The following is a 23,424-nucleotide window of genomic DNA, read 5'->3' on the forward strand; positions in this document are numbered from 1 at the left end:
TGTCGACGTTCTAGGATTGCCTCTGGCATTTCCAGGATCTTATATCTTATATGCGTGGCACCTTTACCATGCTGAGAATCGGACCATACTGTGTTATTATTTTTCAAATGCAGGTCGAGCGGCACCTCGTTAGGCGTCTAGAGCTTCTACAGCGGAGTGGATATTTTGGGATTTTCTTTTGATCTTTTTGATATATGTACTTATATAGATTCTCCTTGTAGACGCTTGTATTATTTTGGAGAACTAGGGTCTTATGTATGTGTCATTTTGGAACTTTAGGTTATGTATATATATATATATATAAATATTCTCCGGCCAGCCATAGCTTCGCAAGCTGAGTTAGGAGCTTGTTATTTTGTACCCTTGACCCTCTACTCTTATCTTTTGTATAGATATGTTAGTGAACTTTAGTTTTCTTTGCATGCAAGTAATCCGGTTTTCTGAGTGTTGCGTTTTTCATTCTGCGATTTTGCTTTACCCATTTTTCAAGGCTCCTCGTATACTGTATTCTTTCCAATATTATTGTGTATATAATTTGTTTTTAGAGGTCGTAATACCACACCACCTCTGTTTTACGGCTTAAGCGTAAAGCTCTATGTAGTAGGGTGTTACAGATGATCTTGAGATTGAAAAATTCTAAAATTTTCAGATAAAATAGAATTTTTATTCAATCAAATGATGATAAATAATTTTATTGAATTAAATTATACTAATATGATCATTGGATGATAAAGAATGTTAGAAAAATAAATAAATAATATTTTAAGAGTATAAAAATATTAAATTATCATTTTAATTTACTTTCTTAATCAACGACAATAAATATTTTGAATTAATTAAATTTTTACAAAAAATTATATACCTAAAATTATTTCATTTCTTCAAAAATCTTTTAAACATATAATGGTTGAATGAGAGGTTGACTATTGAGAATTGAATATAATATTTTTAAATTTATATTTTTAATAAAAAGATGTACTTAGTTCTATCCTTCCTAAATAATTCTATATTCACTATTACTTATCTATCTAAATAATTCTAACATTGATGGAATAGTATTTTTAGATTCAAAAAATTTAAAATATATTTTTTCTATTTCAAAAATCGATAGTCATATTTAACTTATAATTTCAACAAATATGGTAAAAAAATTACATTTTTTAGATAAGAAAGTAAAATATCTATAAATATATTTTTGTGCTTTAGCTTTAGATTTTTCAAAAAAAATTATCAAGTTAATAGAATCAAATCATATTTCTATAACATATATAAGAATGTATATTACACATAAATACAAATATTAGGTGTAATAAGAACAAATACATAAATTAAAGTAAAATTTAGAAAAATAAGAACCAATAAAATATTGAAAAAAAGAAATATAAATAGAAGAGAAAGAAAATTATGAGACGGAAGAGAAATAATTTAATAAATTTTATGTGTATATAAAAGAGGAATAAAAGGAAGATATATAGTACCTTGTTTAATTTAGCAAGATTTATAAGAATAAACACATATATAGAATGAGAGAATAAAAATAATAATAAAAAGAAACTAAATATCTGAATTAATATCAAAATAAAAAATAATAAAATAATAAAAATCTATCATAATCTTAATCTTTTAATATAATTAATTAATAACAATATAATTAATCAATCATAATCTTTAATCTTTTAATATAATTAATTCTAATTAAGTAATCAAATAAATTGAATATAAATATGTCTAATCTAATCATATAAAAAAATAATAGATTTTCTACGATTAGATATATTTTATATATATATTGGGGATAAAACTGTCACTTTAAAATGAGATTATTATTATTATTATTATTATTATTATTATTATTATTATTATTATTTTTTACCAAAGATATGAGACTCGAACCCGCAACCTCTTAATTGAGTATGGGGAGACTATGCCATTTGAGCTATAACTCATTGGTAGATTATTATTATTATTAATGACATATAAATATTTAAATTGTATTAATGCATTAATTAAAATACATTAATAAAAAGTCATAAGAATTAAAATAACTGAAATTTAGTAACTTTAATTAGTTAAATTAGCATAAAATAAGAAAAAATGATTAATCAGATTAAATAAATTAAAAAATATTGCTGAGCAAAGCAAATATCACGGTAATTATATTACTAATTCAAAAAAAATCAATTCAATCCATTCAAATTTTTATTTAAAATAGACAATTAAAGATCACCAATGAATAAAAATGAATGGGATATAATAAAGAATAATTTTAGTAGTATAAATAATTAAATTAAATTATTATATACAATTTTTACATTTTACCTTATTATAATTTGAATTAACATTAATGGTAAAAAATTAATTTTAAATAGCCTCAATTTATATTTTACAACATAATTAAAGCACAATTCATACTTTTTTATTTTGTGATTAATCAACATTTTTTAAATTTTTTGGTTAAGTCTTATGTATTTTATGATTGATAAATTTTTCTACAAAACACAAATTTGTGATGAATTATTACAATCATAATTAATTAAAAAAATCAAGAAAAAAATTATAAAAAGATCAAATAAAAGATAAAAAATAGAGTAATAATTTATTTTGAGACTAAAAATTTGTCAATTGTGCTAAAAATTTTAAAAATTTATATCTTATTATATAATCAATTTTGTTACTCAATTCAACTTCATTATCCCTATGTATTCAGAAAAGTATATAATGTCACACTTATTTCAAAAAAGCTGAAACTTTTCAAATACACGGTATAATATATAATTTAAGAACAATATAAGATAAAAAATATCCAGAATTTTATAATAGTATTTGAAATTTTCAAAGACGATAATACAAAGAGTTTAAATCTACCAAATGAATTCAACATTTACCCTTTGCATGTCTTATTTAAATTTGAATTTTAAAATTTAATTTGTATTTTCTTTTTTCCTAATATAAATTATATTTGACAAAAAATAAGAAAAAAAATCTATTAGACCAAAAAAATATTCTATCAAAGAATTATTATAAGGAGATTTATAATTAGAGAAAAAAATAATAAAAGCATTAATAATAATAAATAAAAAGAAATGAAGCTCATATTAAAGAATGTTAGAAAAGAAATAATAAAGTTCGTATTAATAATAATAATGTTGAGGAATGATATTGCTGCTTTAGGCTTTTAGCCTCTGCCTTTGGACATCGTTTTCTTTTCTTTCTTTGCTTTTTTATTTAAACTATCAAGTCATAATAAAATAATGAACAATTCAAGAAAATAAAAACAGCAAGATCAATAGTAACTATACAAATCAAAATACATGGGAGAAAAATAAACTATTATATGATAGAATTAACATGAGTATATTTTATCATTAAATAAACAAAGTTAACGCAAAACAAAATTACACATAAAGAAGGGAAAAAAGAGTTAAAATATACAAAGTGATAAAAAGATTATTTTTATAATTTTATTCTGTGATTATATATATATATATATATAGAAGACTATAAAATAATGAACTTATAAATAAATTAAATTATATTTAATATTATTAGAAAGGGTAAGAGAGAGAAGTAGAGAAAAAGTTTGCGTGTATTCAAGTTATGTAGAATGATAAAATATAAAAGGAAATTTATATGTGCTTAGAGAATCAAAATAATAAAAACGTAATATTCTATAATAAATATTCAAATATATTAAATAATGTTAATTGATCTAATTGATCCTAATTATACTCTAACATCACTCCTCAAACTCAAGTGACAACTTGAGTTTGAAACTTATTTGAAATAACAAAATAAAAAAAATGCAAAAACTGATAGAACGGGTGCAGACAGAACTGCCTGAAGAAAGCGCAGATAGAATTGTCGGAAGGAAGCGCAGATTGAACTGCCGGAAGGAAGCGCAATCCAAAAAGATTTTATAGTCAACTAACAATCAACAAATATTTGGTGTATAAATACAAATATTATGAGGTCTTTGGAGGGTTGTAATAGGGTTAGGTAAGGGTAGGATTAATATGGTTAAGTGGACTAATAGATTAGATCTTTGATTAGCTCAAGTATCCCACCTAATCCTATACCATCCTATATACATAACAAAATAACCTAACTACCCATTTATCCTCTTTCTCACATTCACTCATGCATCCTTTTTCCAATTCACACACATATGCATCCTTTATTTACATTCTTATTATCATTTTTTTTCTTTTTTTTATAAACAAAGTATATACACCAAAATGTTTTTTTCTTTTATCATCAAAAAGAGATGCATATGTTTTAAATGATGAATGCATGAGTGTTTACCCATTTTTTCCAAATTTTCACAATGAACATCCAAAGTAAATAACACACACTCCTCAACTCAAGCTAATCAAAGATACAATTCATGGACATAATGGTTTTTCGCTTAGGGAAAAAGATGTGCTTAATATTAGAATAAAAGGGGAATTAAAAGGCTCAAAAGTGGTTTACAAAGGTAGATGTAAGGGTTATCCATATGGGTTAAGTGAGTTCAATTAGAAAAAAATGGCCTCAATCATACTAAATGCATTCAAAACAACAAATATAGGACATAAAGATTCAAGCAAATCAAAGATTACAATCATAAAAGGAGTTTATCACACAAGAACAAAACTTGTGGTTGAAAAAGTGCAACCACAAAATTAAAGCTCAAATCTCACTAGGTAATTTGTTCAAGCTCTTTTCTATTTTCTATAAAAGAAATACTTCAAACAAGTTCAACAACAAGTTTTCAAATCTAATCAATGGAATGCCCTAAAAGAGATTTCTTGAAAATTCTTTGTTGTTTTACCAAACTTATTTACTATTCTAGGTAACATGCAAATATTAATTACTATAAAGCTATAAGCAAACTAAGATATATACAAGCAAACTAAGCAAAATGAAATGCAATGAAATGATAAACAAATATTCACAAAATACCTAATAACTAGGAACTAGAAATTGATGCAACATGTTGAGAAAGAGAGAATTTACGCCCCAAAGATTGCGAATCCTCCCCACACTTAAACGTTGCACGGTCCTCCGTGCATGCACTCAATCCGGGGGTGAAGAGGTATGAGGCTCCACCTTCAGCTGGTGGGCACCGGGGCTCCGGTTGTGGTATAAACACATAAACAATAATTGAGAAAGAAGTCATAGAGGTGTGGTATGAGAAAAGGCAATGTGCGTATTCTAAATGCACACGGTTTAGAGCACAACACATTGGTCAGTTAAAAACAGAAACCACACAATCAAAAGAAATAGCATGTTCCTCAATCAAGTAGCCTAGGTTGCAAGTAAAGAATAAGCAAAACTTATGGCACAAGCAACTTTAGGTAACTATAACTAAAGTGAATTGAGTATATAAGACATTGGTTATTGAAGTTATGCAAGTGAAAGCACAAGATGAATGTAAAATGGCACAATTAACAATAACCAATTTAATGATGAAAAGAAAACTACTTATTCCTCACGAAAAATAATGAAGTACTCACATGGTAAAGGTACTTGTTGCAAAAAGTGAAAAGCTTGATAAGAATCAAGTTAAGTCACTCAAACAAATGCAAAGCATTAAAAAGAAACAAGTACCGAACATGTGATGATTTTGATATGAAAATCATGATGAGCAAGTAATTTCAACTCAATTCACTAAAGTAAAAGTGCACAATTCAAAATGCCACACAAGGATAAAGTTTAATGCATATGGTAGCTACAACATTTGAATCAAACTCACAATTCATCTAGGCAATTAAACAATACTTTATTGCTCAGTGCACATATTAATCAGCAAGTATACCAAAATTCAAGCAAGAAGCAACCCAATCAACATCAATTAAATACTTGCAATTTATTTACTTAACAAACAACGTAAAGGAAAACAAATATAATTACTAAAACAAAAATGAGATGCAATGAAGACTAACAAGAACAAGTAGAAAATATGGAAAGAGAGGAAGAAGAGAGAAGAAAAGAAAAGAAGAGAAGAAGTAGAGAGAAGAGAAGAAGAGAAGTATAGTGGGAGAAAATAGGGGCGTGCGTACGCACAGGTACGTGTGCGTACGCACACTAGGTGGAAAAGGGAAGGTGTGCGGTGCACACTCTATGTGAGCGCTCCGGACAGAAGAGGAATTAAGGAGTGTGCGTGCGCAAAAGGGTGTGCGCACACACAGGTGAATTTTTTTATAGGTTGAGGATCATGTCTGCGTGCACACAAGGTTGTGTGCGCATGCATAGGAACGAAAAGGGGCACAGGTTCACGCGCACAGGCTGTGCCAACGCTCCCACCAGAGGGAGTGTAAGGCCGTGTGCATGCGCACAGCTCTGTGCCCTCGCACAGAAAGTGCGAAAAAGGGGGTACGTGCGTACGCACAGGTACGTGCGTACGCACAAGGCGCAGGAAAACAGGGGAGCACCCACGCACAAGGCGTGCGAGTGCTCCAAATAGAGGGCATAAAGGCTTGTGTGCGTACGGATAGGTGGGTGCGTATGCACAGAAGGTGAAATTTCGTTATTGTGTGCATGCGCACAAGGCTATGCGCACACACATGCTCTGTTTTTTCCAAAAAAATTTTCTTCAAAATCAAAGGCTATAAGCCTTAACTCAATCAAAACTCAACACCAAAACATGCAAGAACCCATAAATTCATGATCCAAACCAAAATTAACCTATCTAAACTCAAAAATTAAACTAATTCTAAGCTAACTTAAGAAGCAAACTTGCAACAAACCAAAATTATAAACAAGGAAAGGGTAAGAACAATGTTACCATGGCGGAGTGTCTCCCGCCTAGTACTTTGGTTTAATGTCCTTAAGTTGGACTTATGGAGAGCTTTAACGGAGACTTGTGCTTATATTCATCTTGGAGCTTCCAACAATGCTTGAATCTCCAAAATTCCCAATTGATTGCACCAATGCTTGGATGGAGTGTCCAACAAGCTATGAGCTCCCAACAAGAAAAACAATAAGTAAACAAGAAAAACATATTCACAATATCAACATATTCACAATAGCAACCAAAAAGCAATATATTCACATATCAACATATCAACATAAGCAAGATATTCACATATTCACATATTAACATATTCATAATAACCAAAAGCAAGCAACATATGTACAATAAACCAAAAATAAAATATTCACATATTCACATATTAACAATAGCCAATAACACAACACCATTGCAACTCCCCGGCAACGGCGCCGATTTGATTAATGAGAATTTAGTGTTGGGTTTGGATTTTAATCAAAATAGGAATCACTTCGTTAGTAGCATAGTCCAAACCTACAATAAACTCTCACAATCAAAGTTCAAATCCTAAAGATGAGTCACAATACAAAACACAATTATAAACCGAGAGTGTTGAACTCCTGGGTTGTTCTCCCTAGGAGTTGCAATGAAATGTCATATCATTGGCTATGGTTGATTTTTGGGTTTTTGATTGTAAGAGGCAAGAAATGTAAATGACAATAAAAATAAAAATGCATGAAAATAAATGAAAGCAAGTAAAGGCAATGCAAATGGAAATTGAATGACAAAAAGGACTCTTGGTAAGAAGTGGATAATTAAGGATTCCTATCTTAGTTGTGGCCACAAACATGGTAATTGTGTGTGAATTAATTCCAATTAGTCAACCCTACATCGAGGATAAGTCAAAAGGGTATAATTGATTCCAATCCTTAAGTCCTAGTCAACACTAGTGGGTTGATGAGCGGATAATTTATAGGCTTTTTGGCAATGTTTTTAAGTAGTTTTTAGTATAATTTAGTTAGTTTTCACTATGTTTTATTAGTTTTTATATAAAAATCACATTTCTGGACTTTACTATGAGTTTGTATGTTTTTCTGTGATTTTAGGTAATTTCTGGCTGAAATTGAGGGACTTGAACAAAAATCTGATTCAAAGACTGAAGAAGGATTGCAAATGCTGTTGGATTCTGACCTCCCTGCACTTGAAATGGATTTTCTGGAGCTACAAAAACCCAAATGGCGCGCTCTCAACTGCGTTGGAAAGTAGACATCCAGGTCTTTCCAGCAATATATAATAGTCTATACTTTGTTCGAGTTTTGACGACGCAAACTGGCGTTCAAACGCCAATTTCCTACCCTATTCTGGAGTTAAACGCCAGAAACAGATTGCAAATCAGAGTTAAATGCCAGAAACAGGCTACAACCTGGCATTTAACTCCAAAAAGAGTCTCTACACATGAAAGCTCAATGCTCAGCCCAAGCACACACCAAGTGGGCCCGGAAGTGGATTTCTATATCATTTACTTATCTTATGTAACCTTAGCTACTAGTTTAGTATAAAAACTACTTTTAGTGATTTATTTTATATCTCTCGTTAATCTTTTGGATATTTTATGTTCAGAGATCATGTTTAGGGGCTGGCCATTCGGCCATGCCTGGACCTTCATCACTTATGTATTTTCAACGGTGAAGTTTCTACACCTCATAGATTAAGGTGTGGAGCTCTGCTGTTCCTCATGAATTAATGCAAAGTACTGTTGTTTTCTTATTCAACTCAAGCTTATTCCTATTCTAAGATATTCGCTTGAACTTCAACATGATGAATGTGATGATCCGTGACACTCATCACTATTCTCAACCTATGAACGCGTGCCTGACAACCACTTCCGTTCTACCTTAGATTGAGCGTGTATCTCTTAGCCTCCTGATCGTGAGATCAGAGTCTTCGTGGTATAAGCTAGAATTATTGGCGGCCATTCCTGAGATCTGAAAAGTCTAAACCTTGTCTGTGGTATTTCGAGTAGGATCTGGGAAGGGATGACTGTGACGAGCTTCAAACTCGCGAGTGTTGGGCGTAGTTACAGACGCAAAAGGATCAGTGGATCCTATTCCAACATGATCGAGAACCGACAGATGATTAGCCGTGCGGTGACAGCGCATTTGGACCATTTTCACTGAGAGGATGGAAAGTAGCCATTGACAACGGTGATGCCCAACATACAGCTTGCCATGGAAAGGAGTATGAATGATTGAATGAAGGCAGTAGGAAAGCAAAGATTCAGAAGGAGCAAAGCATCTCCATACGCTTATATGGAATTCTCACCAATGAATTACATAAGTATCTCTATCTTGTTTTATGTTTTAATTATATTTTAATTATCAAATCTCCATAACCATTTGAGTCCGCCTGACCGAGATTTACAAGATGACCATAGCTTGCTTCAAACTGACAATCTCCGTGGGATCGACCCTTACTCACGTAAGGTTTATTACTTGGACGACCCAGTGCACTTGCTGGTTAGTTGTATCGGAGTTGTGAAAAAGAACTTGAGATTATGAACGTGCGTACTGAGTTTTTGGCACCGTTGCTGGGAATGAACAATCACGATTTCGTGCACCAAGTTTTTGGCGCCGTTGCCGGGGATTGTTCGAGTTTGGACAACTGACGGTTCATCTTATTGCTCAGATTAGGTAATTTTATTTTAATTTTAAGCTTTTTGATTTTATTCTTTTTATTTTCGAAAAAAAAATTATTTTGTTCTTCAGAATTTTTAAGAATGAATTCTAGAGTTTCATGATGATTTGTTGAAATCTGGCTGGCTGTGAAGCCATGTCTAATTCTTTTGGACCGAGATTTCAACTTATCGTCACAAGAGTCCGTGGACTCCCATCTGATCAGCTGTTGTATGCCTGATTTGTATGCTAAAGCTTGGCTGGCCATTGGCCATATCTAGTGTTTTGGACCGGAGCTTTCACTGAAAGCTTGGCTGGCTAGTAAGCCATGTCTAATTCCTGGACTGGAGCTTTAGACTAACATTGCATGATTCCTGGAATTCTCATTAAAAATTTTGAAATCCTTATTTTTCTTTTTCCAAATAATTTTCGAAAAATACAAAAATTTTTTATAAAATGAGAAAAACAAAAAAAAAATTTGTGTTTCATATTTGAGTAGAGTGTCAAATTTTAAGTTTGGTGTCAATTGCATATTTTTAATTTTCATTAAAATTTTCGAAAACTCATGCATTGAATTTTGTTCTTCATGATCTTCAAGTTGTTCTTGATGAACTTCTTTGTTTGATCTTTGCATTTTCATGTTTTGTGTCTTTTCTTGTTTTTCATATGCATTTTCAATTTGTTAATGTCTAAACATTGTCAATTTCTAAGTTTGATGTCTTGCATGTGTCTCTTTTCCTAAAAATTTTCAAAAATAAGTTCTTGATGTTCATCTTGACATTCAAAGTGTTCTTGGTGTTCATCTTGACATTCAAAGTGTTCTTTCATGCATTGTGTGTTTTGATTCATAATTTTCATGTTTGGAGTCTTTTTATTGTTTTTCTCTTTCTTCATTAAAAATTCAAAAATAAAAAATATCTTTCCCTTATTCTTCTCATAAAATTCGAATATTTGAGTTGACTTTTTCAAAAATTTTTAAAATCTAGTTGCTTCTTATGAGTCAAGTCAAATTTTCAATTAAAAAATCCCATCTTTTCAAAACCTTTTCAAAAAAATTAAATCTTTTTCATTTCTCTTTTATGATTTTCGAAAATTTTAAAAATAATTTTCAAAATCTTTTTCTTAATTTCATTTCATAATTTCAAAATCTTCACTAACAATTAATGTGATTGATTCAAAAAATTTTAAAGTTTGTTACTTGCCTATTAAGAAAGGTTCAATCTTTAAATTTTAGAATCATATCTTTTTGTTTCTTGTTAGTCAAGTAATTAACTTTAATTTCAAAATCAAATCTTTTTAAAAATTATTTTTCAAATCTTTTTCAAAATGATTGCCAATCATATCTTTTTCAAAACTTAATTTCAAAATCTTTTCTAACTTCTTATATTTTTAAAATTGATTTTCAAATCTTTTTCAATTAACTACTTGACTTTTTGTTTGATTTTAAAAGTTTTCTATTTCAATAATATATTTTTCAAAACCACCTAACTAATTTTCTCTCTCTAATTTTTGAAAACTCCTCCCCTCTTTTTCAAAATTCCTTTTTAATTAACTAATTGTTTTAAATTTTAATTTAATTTAATTTAATTTTTCTTTTTAAATTTCGAATTATAACTAATATTTAAAATAAAAACAAAAATAATTTTTTATTTTATTTAATTTTCGAATTTTTCCCCTTCTCATCTCTTTCTATTTATTTATTTATCTACTAACACCCCTCTTCCACTCAAAAATTCGAACCCACTCTTCTCCTCTGTGTTCGAATTCTTATCTTCTCCTTCTTCTATTCTTCTCTTCTTCTACTCACATAAAGGAATCTCTATACTGTGACATAGAGGATTCCTCTTCTTTTCTGTTCTCTTCTTTTTCATATGAGCAGGAACAAGGATAAGAACATTCTTGTTGAAGCTGACCCTGAACCTGAAAGGACTCTGAAGAGGAAGCTAAGGGAAGCTAAGGCACAATTCTTTGGAGAGGACCTGACAGAAATTTTCGAAAAAGAAGGAGACATGGCCGAACCTAATAACAATGGTGGAGATGCAAGGAAGATTCTTGGTGACTTTATTGCACCCTCTTCCAACTTCTATGGAAGAAGCATCTCAATTCCTGTAATTGGAGCAAACAACTTTGAGCTTAAGCCTCAATTAGTTTCTCTAATGCAACAGAATTGCAAGTTTCATGGACTTCCAATGGAAGATCCGCATCAGTTTTTAGCTGAATTCTTGCAAATCTGTGACACTGTCAAGACCAATGGAGTTGATCCCGAGGTCTACAAGCTTATGCTTTTCCCTTTTGCTGTAAGAGACAAAGCTAGAACATGGTTGGATTCACAACCTAAGGAAAGCCTGAACTCTTGGGATAAGCTGGTCAGTGCTTTTCTGGCCTAATTCTTTCTACCTCAAAAGATGAGCAAGCTTAGAGTAGAAATTCAAACCTTCAGACAGAAGGAAGGAGAATCCCTCTATGAAGCTTGGGAAAGATATAAGCAACTGATCAAAAGGTGTCCTACTGACATGCTTCCAGAATGGAGCATCATATGTATATTCTATAATGGTCTGTCTGAGTTGTCAAAAATGTCATTGGACCATTCTGCAGGAGGATCTCTTTATCTAAAAACCCCTGAAGAAGCTCAGGAACTCATTGAAATGGTTGCAAATAACCATTTCATGTACATCTCTGAGAGGAATCCTGTAAATAATGGGATGCCTCAGAAAAAGGGAGTTCTTGAAATTGATACTCTGAATGCCATATTGGCTCAGAATAAAATATTGACTCAGCAAGTCAATATGATTTCTCAGAGTCTGAATGGATTGCAAGCTACATCCAACAGTACTAAGGAAGCTTCTTCTGAAGAAGAAGCTTATGATCCTGAGAACCCTGCAATAGCAAAGGTGAATTACATGGGAGAACCCTATGGAAACACCTATAATCCTTCATGGAGAAATCATCCAAATTTCTCATGGAATGACCAAAAGAAGTCTCAACAAGGCTTCAATAATAATGGTGGAAGAAATAGGTTTAGCAATAGCAAGCCTTTTCCATCATCTTCTCAGCAACAGATAGAGAATTCTGAACAGAGCTATTCTGGCCTGGCAACCATAGTCTCTGATCTATCCAAGACCACACTAAGTTTCATGAATGAAACAAGGTCCTCCATTAGAAATTTGGAGGCACAAGTGGGTCAGCTGAGTAAGAAGATTACTAAAACTCCTCCCAGTACTCTCCCAAGCAATACAGAAGAAAATTCCAAGAGAGAGTGCAAGGCCATAACCATGACCAACATGGCCAAACTTGGAGAGAGTGAGGAGGACGTGAGTCCCAATGAGAAAAGCCTCATGGGACATCCTCTGGACAGAAAGGAGTTTCCCCTTGAGGAACCACAGGAATCTGAGGATCAAACAGAGACCATAGAGATTCCATTGAACTTCCTTCTGCCATTCATGAGCTCTGATGAATATTCTTCCTCTGAAGAGGATGAAGACACCATTGAAGAGCAAGTTGCTAAGTATCTAGATGTAATCATGAAGCTGAATGCCAAGTTATTTGGTACTGAGACTTGGGAGGATGAACCCCCCTTGTTTACCAATGAACTGAGTGCATTAATGAGGCAGACATTACCTCAGAAGAAATCAGATCCCGGAAAATTCTTCATACTTTGTACCATAGGCACCATGACCTTTGAAAAAGCTCTGTGTGACCTGGGGTCAGGGATAAACCTCATGCCACTCTCTGTAATGGAGAAACTGGGAATCTATGAGGTACAAGCTGCAAGAATCTCACTAGAGATGGCAGAAAAATCCATGAAATAGGCTTATGGACTAGTAGAGGACGTGCTAGTGAAGGTTGAAGGCCTTTACATCCCTGCTGATTTCATAATCCTAGACACTGGGAAGGATGAGGATGAATCCATCATCCTTGGCAGACCCTTCCTAGCCACAGCAAAAGCTGTGATTGATGTTGACAGAGGAGAGTTGGTCCTTAAGTTGAATGAGGACTACCTTGTATTCAAGACCCAAGGTTCTCCCTCTGTAACCATGGAGAGGAAGCATGAAAAGCTTCTCTCAATACAGAGTCAAACAAAACCCCCACATTCAAACTCTAAGTTTGGTGTTGAGAGGTCCCAACCTTGCTCTAATTATCTGTGAAGCTCTATGAGAGCTCACTGTCAAGCTATTGACATTAAAGAAGCGTTTATTGGGAGGCAACCCAATGTTATTTAATTATATCTATATATTTTCCATTTCTATTTTATGTTTTCTTTAGGTTGATGATCATGTGAAGTCACAAAAATAACTGAAAAATCAAAAACAGAATGAAAAACAGCATTAAAAATAGCTCACCCTGAAGAAGAGCTTACTGGCGTTTAAACGCCAGTAAGAAGCAGCAGACTGGCGTTTAACGCCAGAAAGAATCATCAAGCTGGCGTTAAACGCCAGAAACAAGCACCAAACTGGCGTTTAACGCCAGAAATGGGAGAAAAGTTGGCGTTAAACGTCAGAAACAAGCAGTAACCTGGCGTTTAACGCTAGAAGTGCATTCTAAGGGCGTTTTGCATGCCTAAATGGAGCAGGGATGCTAAGTCCTTGACCCCTCAGGATCTGTGGGCCCCACAGGATCCCCACCTACCCCACCTCTTCTTCTCTCATCTTCACACCTTTTCATAACACTCTTCTCCAAATACCCGTCACCAATCACATCCATCCACTCTTTCCCAAAAACCAAACCTACCTCCAAATTCAAAATCCTTTCCCTCCCAGAACCAACCCTAATACATGAAACCTAACCCTTTCCCCACCCCTATATAAACCCCTCAACACTACCTCATTTTCACACATCATAAACACTTCTTTCCTCCCTTGGCCAAATACACAATTCTCCTCCATCTACTCCATTTTCTTCTTTTTCTACTATTTTCTTTCTTCTTTTGCTCGAGGACGAGCAAACATTTTAAGTTTGGTGTGGTAAAAGCGTTGCTTTTTATTTTTCCATAACCATTAATGGCACCTAAGGCCAAAGAAACCTCAAGAAAGAGGAAAGGGAAGGCAATTGCTTTCACCTTTGAGTCATAGGAGATGGAGAGATTCATCTCAAAGGTCCATCAAGACCACTTCTATGAAGTTTTGGCCAAGAAGAAGGTGATCCCTGAGATCCCTTTCAAGCTCAAAAGGAGTGAGTATCCGGAGATCCGACATGAGATTAGAAGAAGAGGATGGGAAGTTCTCTCGAATCCTATTCAACAAGTCGGGATCTTAATGGTTCAAGAGTTCTATGCAAACGCATGGATCACTAGAAACCATGATCAAAGTATGAACCCAAACCCAAAGAATTGGCTTACAATGGTTCGGGGAAAATACTTAGATTTCAGTCCGGAAAATGTAAGGTTGGCGTTCAACTTGCCAATGATGCAAGAAAACGCACGCCCCTACACTAGAAGGGTCAACTTTGATCAAAGGTTGGACCAAGTCCTCATGGACATATGTGAGGAAGGAGCTCAATGGAAAATTGACTCAAGAGGCAAGCCGGTTCAACTAAGAAGGCATGATATCAAGCCAGTGGCTAGGGGATGGTTGGAGTTCATCCAACGCTCAATTATTCCCACTAGCAACCGGTCTGAAGTGACTATAGACCGGGCCATCATGATCCATAGTATCATGATTGGGGAGGAAGTGGAAGTTCATGAGATTATACCTCAAGAACTCTACAAGGTGGCTGACAAGTCCTCCACTTTGGCAAGGTTAGCCTTCCCTCACCTCATTTGTCACCTCTGCAATTCAGCTGGAATTGACATAGAAGGAGACATCCTCATTGATGAGGACAAGCCCATCACTAAGAAAAGGATGGAGCAAACAATAGAGCCCACTCATAGACCTCAACAAGAGCATGAGGAGATTCCTCATCATGAAATCCCTGAGATGCCTCAAGGGATGAACTTTCCTCCACAAAACTATTAGGAGCAAATCAACACCTTCCTAGGAGAATTAAGTTCCAACATGGGACAACTAAGAGTCGATCACCAAGAGCACTCCATCATTCTCCATGAAATTAGAGAAGATCAAAGAGCTATAAGGGAGGAGCAACAAAGGCAAGGAAGAGACATAGAGGAGCTCAAGAACACCATTGGTTCTTCAAGAGGAAGAAGACGCCACCCTCACTAAGGTGGACCCATTCCTTAATCCCCTTGTCTATTTAATTTTTCTATTTTCGATCTCTATGCTTCATTTTTAATTATTTTTTGTGTTTTTACTACATGATCATTAATGTCAAGTGTCTATGTCTTAAAGCTATGAATGTCCTATGAATCCATCACCTCTCTTAAATGAAAAATGTTTTAATTACAAAAGAACAAGAAGTACATGAATTTCGAATTCATCCTTGAGATTAGTTTAATTATTTTGATGTGGTGACAATACTTTTTGTTTTCTGAATGAATGCTTGAACAGTGCATATTTTTGAATTTGTTGTTTATGAATGTTAAAATTGTTGGCTCTTGAAAGAATGATGAAAAAGGAGAAATGTTATTAATAATCTGAAAAATCATAAAAATTGATTCTTGAAGCAAGAAAAAGCAGTGAATAAAAAGCTTGCAGAAAAAAAAAACATATGCGAAAAAAAAAAGAAAAAGAAAAAGCAAGTAGAAAAAGCCAAGAGCTCTTTAAACCAAAAGGCAAGAGCAAAAATCCAGTAGCCCTTAAAACCAAAAGGCAAAGGTAAAATAAAAAGGATTCAAGGCTTTGAGCATTAATGGATAGGAGGGCCTAAAAGAACAAAATCCTGGCCTAAGTGGCTAAACCAAGCTGTCCCTAACCATGTGCTTGTGGCGTGAAGGTGTCAAGTGAAAAGCTTGAGACTGAGCGGTTAAGGTCGAGGTCCAAAGCAAAAAAACAAAAGAGTGTGCTTAAGAACCCTGGACACCTCTAATTGGGGACTTTAGCAAAGCTGAGTCACAATCTGAAAAGGTTCACCCAGTTTTGTGTCTGTGGCATTTATGTATCCGGTGGTAATACTGGAAAACAAAGTGCTTAGGGCCACGGCCAAGACTCATAAAGTAGCTGTGTTCAAGAATCAACATAATGAATTAGGAGAATCAATAACACTATCTAAATTCTGAGTTCCTATAGATGCCAATCATTATGAACTTCAAGGGATAAAGTGAGATGCCAAAACTGTTCAGAGGCAAAAAGCTACTAGTCCCGCTCATCTAATTGGAGCTAAGTTTCATTGATATTTTGGAATTTATTGTATATTCTCTTCTTTTTATCCTATTTGATTTTCAGTTGCTTGGGGACAAGCAACAATTTAAGTTTGGTGTTGTGATGAGCGGATAATTTATACGCTTTTTGGCATTATTTTTAAGTAATTTTTAGTATAATTTAGTTAGTTTTCACTATGTTTTTATTAGTTTTTAAATAAAAATCACATTTCTGGACTTTACTATGAGTTTGTGTGTTTTTCTGTGATTTCAGGTAATTTCTGGCTAAAATTGAGGGACTTGAGCAAAAATCTGATTCAGAGGCTGAAGAATGACTGCAGATGCTGTTGGATTCTGACCTCCCTGCACTTGAAATGGATTTTCTGGAGCTACAAAAACCCAATTGGCACATTCCCAACTGCATTGGAAAGTAGATATCCAGGTCTTTCCAGCAATATATAATAGTCTATACTTTGCTCGAGTTTTGATGACGCAAACTGGCGTTCAAACGCCAACTTCCTACCCTATTCTAGAGTTAAACGCCAGAAACAGGTTGCAAATCAGAGTTAAACGCCAGAAACAGGCTACAACCTGGAATTTAACTCCAACAAGAGTCTCTACACATGAAAGCTCAATGCTCAGCCCAAGCACACACCAATTGGGTCCGGAAGTGGATTTCTACATCATTTACTTATCTTATGTAACCCTAGCTACTAGTTTAGTATAAAAACTACTTTTAGTGATTTATTTTATATCTCTCGTTAATCTTTTGGATATTTTATGTTCAGAGATCACGTTTAGGGGGCTGGCCATTCGGCGATGCCTGGACCTTCATCACTTATGTATTTTCAACGGTGAAGTTTCTACACCTCATAGATTAAGGTATGGAGCTCTGCTGTTCCTCATGAATTAATGCAAGGTAATATTGTTTTCTTATTCAACTCAAGCTTATTCCTATTCTAAGATATTCGCTTGAACTTCAACATGATGAATGTGATGATCCGTGACACTCATCACTATTCCCAACCTATGAACGCGTGCCTGACAACCACTTCCGTTCTACCTTAGATTGAGCGTGTATCTCTTAGCCTCCTGATCGTGAGATCAGAGTCTTCGTGGTATAAGCTAGAATTATTGGTGGCCATTCCTGAGATCCGAAAAGTCTAAACCTTGTCTGTGGTATTCCGAGTAGGATCTGGGAAGGGATGACTGTGACGAGCTTCAAACTCGCGAGTGTTGGGCGTAGTGACAGACGCAAAAGGATCAGTGGGTCCTATTCCAACATGATCGAGAATCGACAGATGATTAGCCATGCGGTGACAGTGTATTTGGACCATTTTGACTGAGAGGATGGGAAGTAGCCATTGACAACGGTGATGTCCAACATACAGCTTGCCATGGAAAGGAGTATGAACGATTGAATGAAGGCAGTAGGAAAGCAAAGATTCAGAAGGAGCAAAGCATCTCCAAATGCTTATCTGAAATTCTCACCAATGAATTACATAAGTATCTCGATCTTATTTTATGTTTTAATTATATTTTAATTATCAAATCTCCATAACAATTTGAGTCCGCGTGACTGAGATTTACAAGATGACCATAGCTTGCTTCAAACTGACAATCTCCGTGGGATCGACCCTTACTAACGTAAGGTTTATTACTTGGACGACCCAGTGCACTTGCATTTTAGTTGTATCGGAATTGTGAAAAAGAACTTGAGATTATGAACGTGCGTACTGAGTTTTTGGCGCCGTTGCTGGAAATGAACAATCACGATTTTGTGCACCATGGGTCACTTAGAGTTATGGGAAACCAAACCAATTAATAATCCTCACACAATGCGGAATTGACATCCACAACTCAATTTCACCCAATCACCCAATTTCCCAACCAAGAGTGTGAAAAACTAGGCAAAAACCCAACCAATCATTTTGTCGAACACCTGGTGGGCTTGAAAAGAAAGCATGATAAAATGACAAGAAATAATAAATGCTACAACTACCAAGCAAGGAAGGTAAAGATAGCAACTCAATAAAGCAATAAATGACATGAAAACATAAATTGCATTAAATGTAAATTAAAATAACAAGAGTGTGCATTAACATAAAAAGCAAGAAAAATGAGAAATTAAGATAACATTAGGAAATTAAGACAATAAAACAAAGAAAGGTAGAAAAAACTAGATAAAAATAATAATTAAACATAGAAATTACAAGAAATTAAACTAAAAAACCCTAGTTCTAGAGAGAAGGGGGAGCTTCTCTCTCTATAAAACAACCAACATAATGCTAAACTAACCCTAATTTCTCCCCCTCCCCCCCGCTTCACATGGAATGAGGCCTTCTTTGATATAGGAAGAATCAGCTTCAGAAAGTCCAAAAACTGGGTTCGGGAGGCCCAGAAATCGCCCCTAGTGATTTTTATTAAGTGAGTCACGTGCTGGGACGTGTGCGTACGCACAGGTGTGTGCGTATGCACACATGCTGAATTTCTTCTTGTGCGCATGCACACATGGCTGTGTGGTTCTTGTGTGTACGCACAATGGGTTGTGTGCACGCACACTCAAATGTGTGCTTCTCCTTTGTTTTCTTCGTATTTTCTCCCTCTTGCATGCTCTTCTTCCACTCTTATCAAGCCATTCCAACCTATTATACCTGAAATCACTCATCAAAACCATCAAGGCATTGAATGGGATGAAAGTGGGATAAAAGTTATTAAATTAAGCATAAAATAGCATGTTTTCACAATTAGGCTCAATTAAGGGAGAGAACACAAAAGCATGTAATTTGGATGAATAAATGTAGGTTTAAGTGGTGAAATCTATTCAAATCAAATCAAAATATATCGTCAAATATGGATTCATCGATTCTTCCACACTTAAACAATAGCATGTCCTCATGCTAATCACAATCAAAGGAGAAGGATAAGGAGGACAAGCAATTTATTAAATGTAACTACTTATATGCATGCAACTATACTAAATACTATCTATCTATATCTATACTATGGTTCCTAGAGTTTGGCAAAAACAAACAATAGAATCTCAATCAATCCAAAGTAGAAACTTAAGACCAAGACAAGAAATCAATGCAATATGATCAAAGTCCAAAGATTTGATTTGAAATTTTCAAATTCCATTTCAACAACTTGCAAGAAAGCATAAGATAAGCGATGGAAACATAGAATTGAGCGATCGAACCCCTCACCAGATGTATATACACTCTAGTCGCTCAGTGTTTAGGGTTTAATCACTCAATCCTCCTTTAATGATGTTTTTCAAAGATTTTTTAGTCATCTAACAATTAACAAATATTTGGTGTATGAATGCAAATATCATGAGGTCTTTGGAGGGTTATAATGGGGCTAGGGTAAGGGTAGGATTAATATGGTTAAGTGGACTAATAGATTAGATCTTTGATTAGCTCAAGTATCCTACCTAATCCTATATCATCCTATATACATAACAAAATAACCTAACTACCCATTTATCCTATTTCTCACATTCACTCATGCATCCTTTTTCCAATTCACACACATATGCATCCTTTATTTACATTCTTATTATCATTTCTTTTTTCCTTTTTTTTTATAAACAAAGTATATGCACCAAAATATTTTTTTCTTTTATCATCAAAAAGAGATGCATATGTTTTAAATGATGAATGCATGAGTGTTTACCCATTTTTTTCAAATTTTCACAATGAACATCCTAAGTAAACTAAGTACCAATGTTTCCCACAAATTCCCCCATACTTGAATAACACACACTCCTCAACCCAAGCTAATCAAAGATACAATTCATGGACATAATGGTTTTTCGCTTAGGGCAAAAGATGTGCTTAATATTAGAACAAAAGGAGAATTAAAAGGCTCAAAAGTGGTTTACAAAGGTAGATGTAAGAGTTGGTTATATGGGTTTAGTGAGTTCAATTAAAAAAAATGGCCTCAATCATACTAAATGCATTCAAAACAACAAATATAGGACATAAAGATTCAAGCAAATCAAAGATTATAATCATAAAAGGAGTTTATCACACAAGAACAAAAATTGTGGTTGAAAATGTGCAACCACACAATTAAAGCTCAAATGTCACTAGGTAATTTGTTCAAGCTCTTTTTTATGTTCCATAAAAGAAATACTTTAAGCAAATTCAACAACAAGTTTTGAAATCTAATCAATGGAATGTCCTAAAAGAGATTTCTTAAAAATTCTTTGTTGTTTTACTAAACTTATTTACTATTCTAGGTAACATGCAAATATTTACTACTATAAAGCTATAAGCAAACTAAGATATATACAAGCAAACTAAGCGAAATAAAATGCAATGAAATGATAAATAAATATTCACAAAATACCTAATAACTAGGAACTAGAAATTGATGCAAAGTGTTGAGAAAGAGAGAATTTACACCCCAAAGATTGCGAATCCTCCCCCACACTTAAACGTTGCACGGTCCTCCGTGCATGCACTCAATCCGGGGGTGAAGAGGTATGAGGCTCCACCTTCAGCTGGTGGGCACCGAGGCTCTAGTTGTGGTATAAACACATAAACAACAATTGAGGAAGAAGTCATAGAGGTGTGGTATGAGAAAATGCAATGTGTGTATTCTAAATGCGCACGGTTTAGAACACAACACATTGGTCAGTTAAAAACAGAAACCACACAAGTAAAAGAAATAGCATGTTCCTCAATCAAGTAGCCTAGGTTGCAAGTAAAGAATAAGCAAAACTTAAGGCACAAACAACCTTAGGTAACTATAACTAAAGTGAATTGAGTATATAAGACATTGGTTATTGAAGTTGTGCAAGTAAAAGTGCAAGATGAATGTAAAATGGCACAATTAACAGTAACTAATTTAATGATGAAAAGGAAACTACTTGTTCCTCACGAAAAATAATGAAGTACTCACATGGTAAAGGTACTTGTTGCAAAAAGTGAAAAGCTTGATAAGAATCAAGTTAAGTCACTCAAACAAATGCAAAGCATTAAAAAGAAACAAGTACCGAACATGTGATGATTTTGATATGAAAATCATGATGAGCAAGTAATTTCAACTCAATTCACTAAAGTAAAAGTGCACAATTCAAAATGCCACACAAGGATAAAGTTTAATGCATATGGTAGCTACAACATATGAATCAAACTCACAATTTATCTAGGCAATTAAACAAGGCTTTAATGCTCAGTGCACATACTCATCAACAATAAGATCAAAATTCAAGCAAGAAGCAACCCGATCAACATCAATTAAACACTTGCAATTTATTTTCTTAACAAACAACTTAAAGAAAAACAAATATAATTACTAAAACAAAAATAAGATGTAATGAAGACTAACAAGAACAAGTAGAAAATAGGGTAAAAGAGGAAGAAGAGAGAAGAAAAGAAAAGAAGAGAAGAAATAGAGAGAAGAGAAGAAGAGAAATATAGTGGGAGAAAACAGGGGTGTGCGTACACACAGGTACGTGTGCATATGCACACTAGTGGAAAAGGGAACGTGTGTGAGCGCACACTCTATGTGAGCGCTCCGGACAGAAGAGGAATTAAGGAGTGTGCGTGCGCACAAGGGTGTGCGCACGCACAGGTGAATTTTTTTTATAGGTTGAGGATCATGTGTGCGTGCACACAAGGTTGTGTGCGCATGCATAGGAACGAAAAGGGGCACAGGTTCACGCGCACAGGCTGTGCCAATGCTCTCACCAGAGGGAGTGTAAGGCCGTGTGCGTGCTAATGAACGGATTCTTGATGGTTTAGAATTCACAATAAAATCTCGTCGAAGTATAGTTTCTAAACCAACACTAATCCTTTCATACAAAAATTTGTTTGTCACTAAAACAAACCCCTAAAATTATAAACCAAAGTATTGAACCTCTAGTCGTTCTCCCTAGGAATTGCGATAAAGTGTCTTGTTATTGGTTATGAGGTATTTTGGGGTTTTTGAGGTTTTAGACAAGAAATATAAATGGCAAAGAAAATAAACTAACAAATTAGAAGTCCTATCCTAGTTATCCTCCTTAATTGTGACCACAATTATCCATTGCTACCACTTAGTTAACTCCTAACCATGGAGAAAAGTCAAGTGGATGAATCAACTTGATTCCACAAGTCCTAGCCAACTCCCAAGGGAAAGACTAGCTTTAGTGGTATCCAAATCAATTAGCAACTTCTAATTATCAATCAACAAATGAATTAGATAACTCAAGCGTCACTAATTACTCTACCTAGGCCAAGATGAATAAAATCTATACTAAAATCCAACCAAACATTTCATCAAACACTTGGAAAGCATAAAAGGAACCATAGTAAATTGATAACAAAAATAGAATCTAACAACAATTGAATGTAAGAAATTAACAACAATCAAAGGAAACACAATTATTATGAATTACCTCTAATTGAATTGAAAGAAAGTAGAAGGAACAAAAATAGATCTACAACAAAGCATAGAAACAATATAGAAGAGATTACAACAAAAGAATAGGGGAATCATGAATGTAACAACAAAGAATTAAGAAGAAGAAGTAGAAGAAAGCATGAATTAAACCCTAGATCTAAGAACTAAACCTAATCCTAATCCTAATCCTAGAGAGAAGTGAGAGCTTCTCTCTCTAAAACTAACTAAACTAATCCTAATGTGAGTGAATGAGCCAAAATGAGTGAATGATTGATTCCCCTTCAATCCTTGGTCCTTTTAAAGCTTTTCCCGCCAAAAACTCAGCTCCAAATGGGGCCCAAAACCCTCTAAAATCGCCAGGCACGAGTTCTTCTTTAAAAATCGTGTGCGGCCTTCGGCGCGTACACGCACAGCGT

General features: G+C 34.2%; 1 non-coding gene across 1 annotated transcript; it reads right to left on the bottom strand.

The window, feature by feature from the left end:
* Nucleotides 1-11,834: 11,834 nt before the first annotated feature.
* Nucleotides 11,835-11,942, bottom strand: LOC112774183 (small nucleolar RNA R71). Its single transcript, XR_003188682.1, has one exon. It is a non-coding gene; the product is annotated as a small nucleolar RNA R71 (small nucleolar RNA).
* Nucleotides 11,943-23,424: the final 11,482 nt, after the last annotated feature.

This window comes from Arachis hypogaea, chromosome 18 (genome assembly GCF_003086295.3).
Source record: "Arachis hypogaea cultivar Tifrunner chromosome 18, arahy.Tifrunner.gnm2.J5K5, whole genome shotgun sequence".
Taxonomy (NCBI): domain Eukaryota; kingdom Viridiplantae; phylum Streptophyta; class Magnoliopsida; order Fabales; family Fabaceae; genus Arachis; species Arachis hypogaea.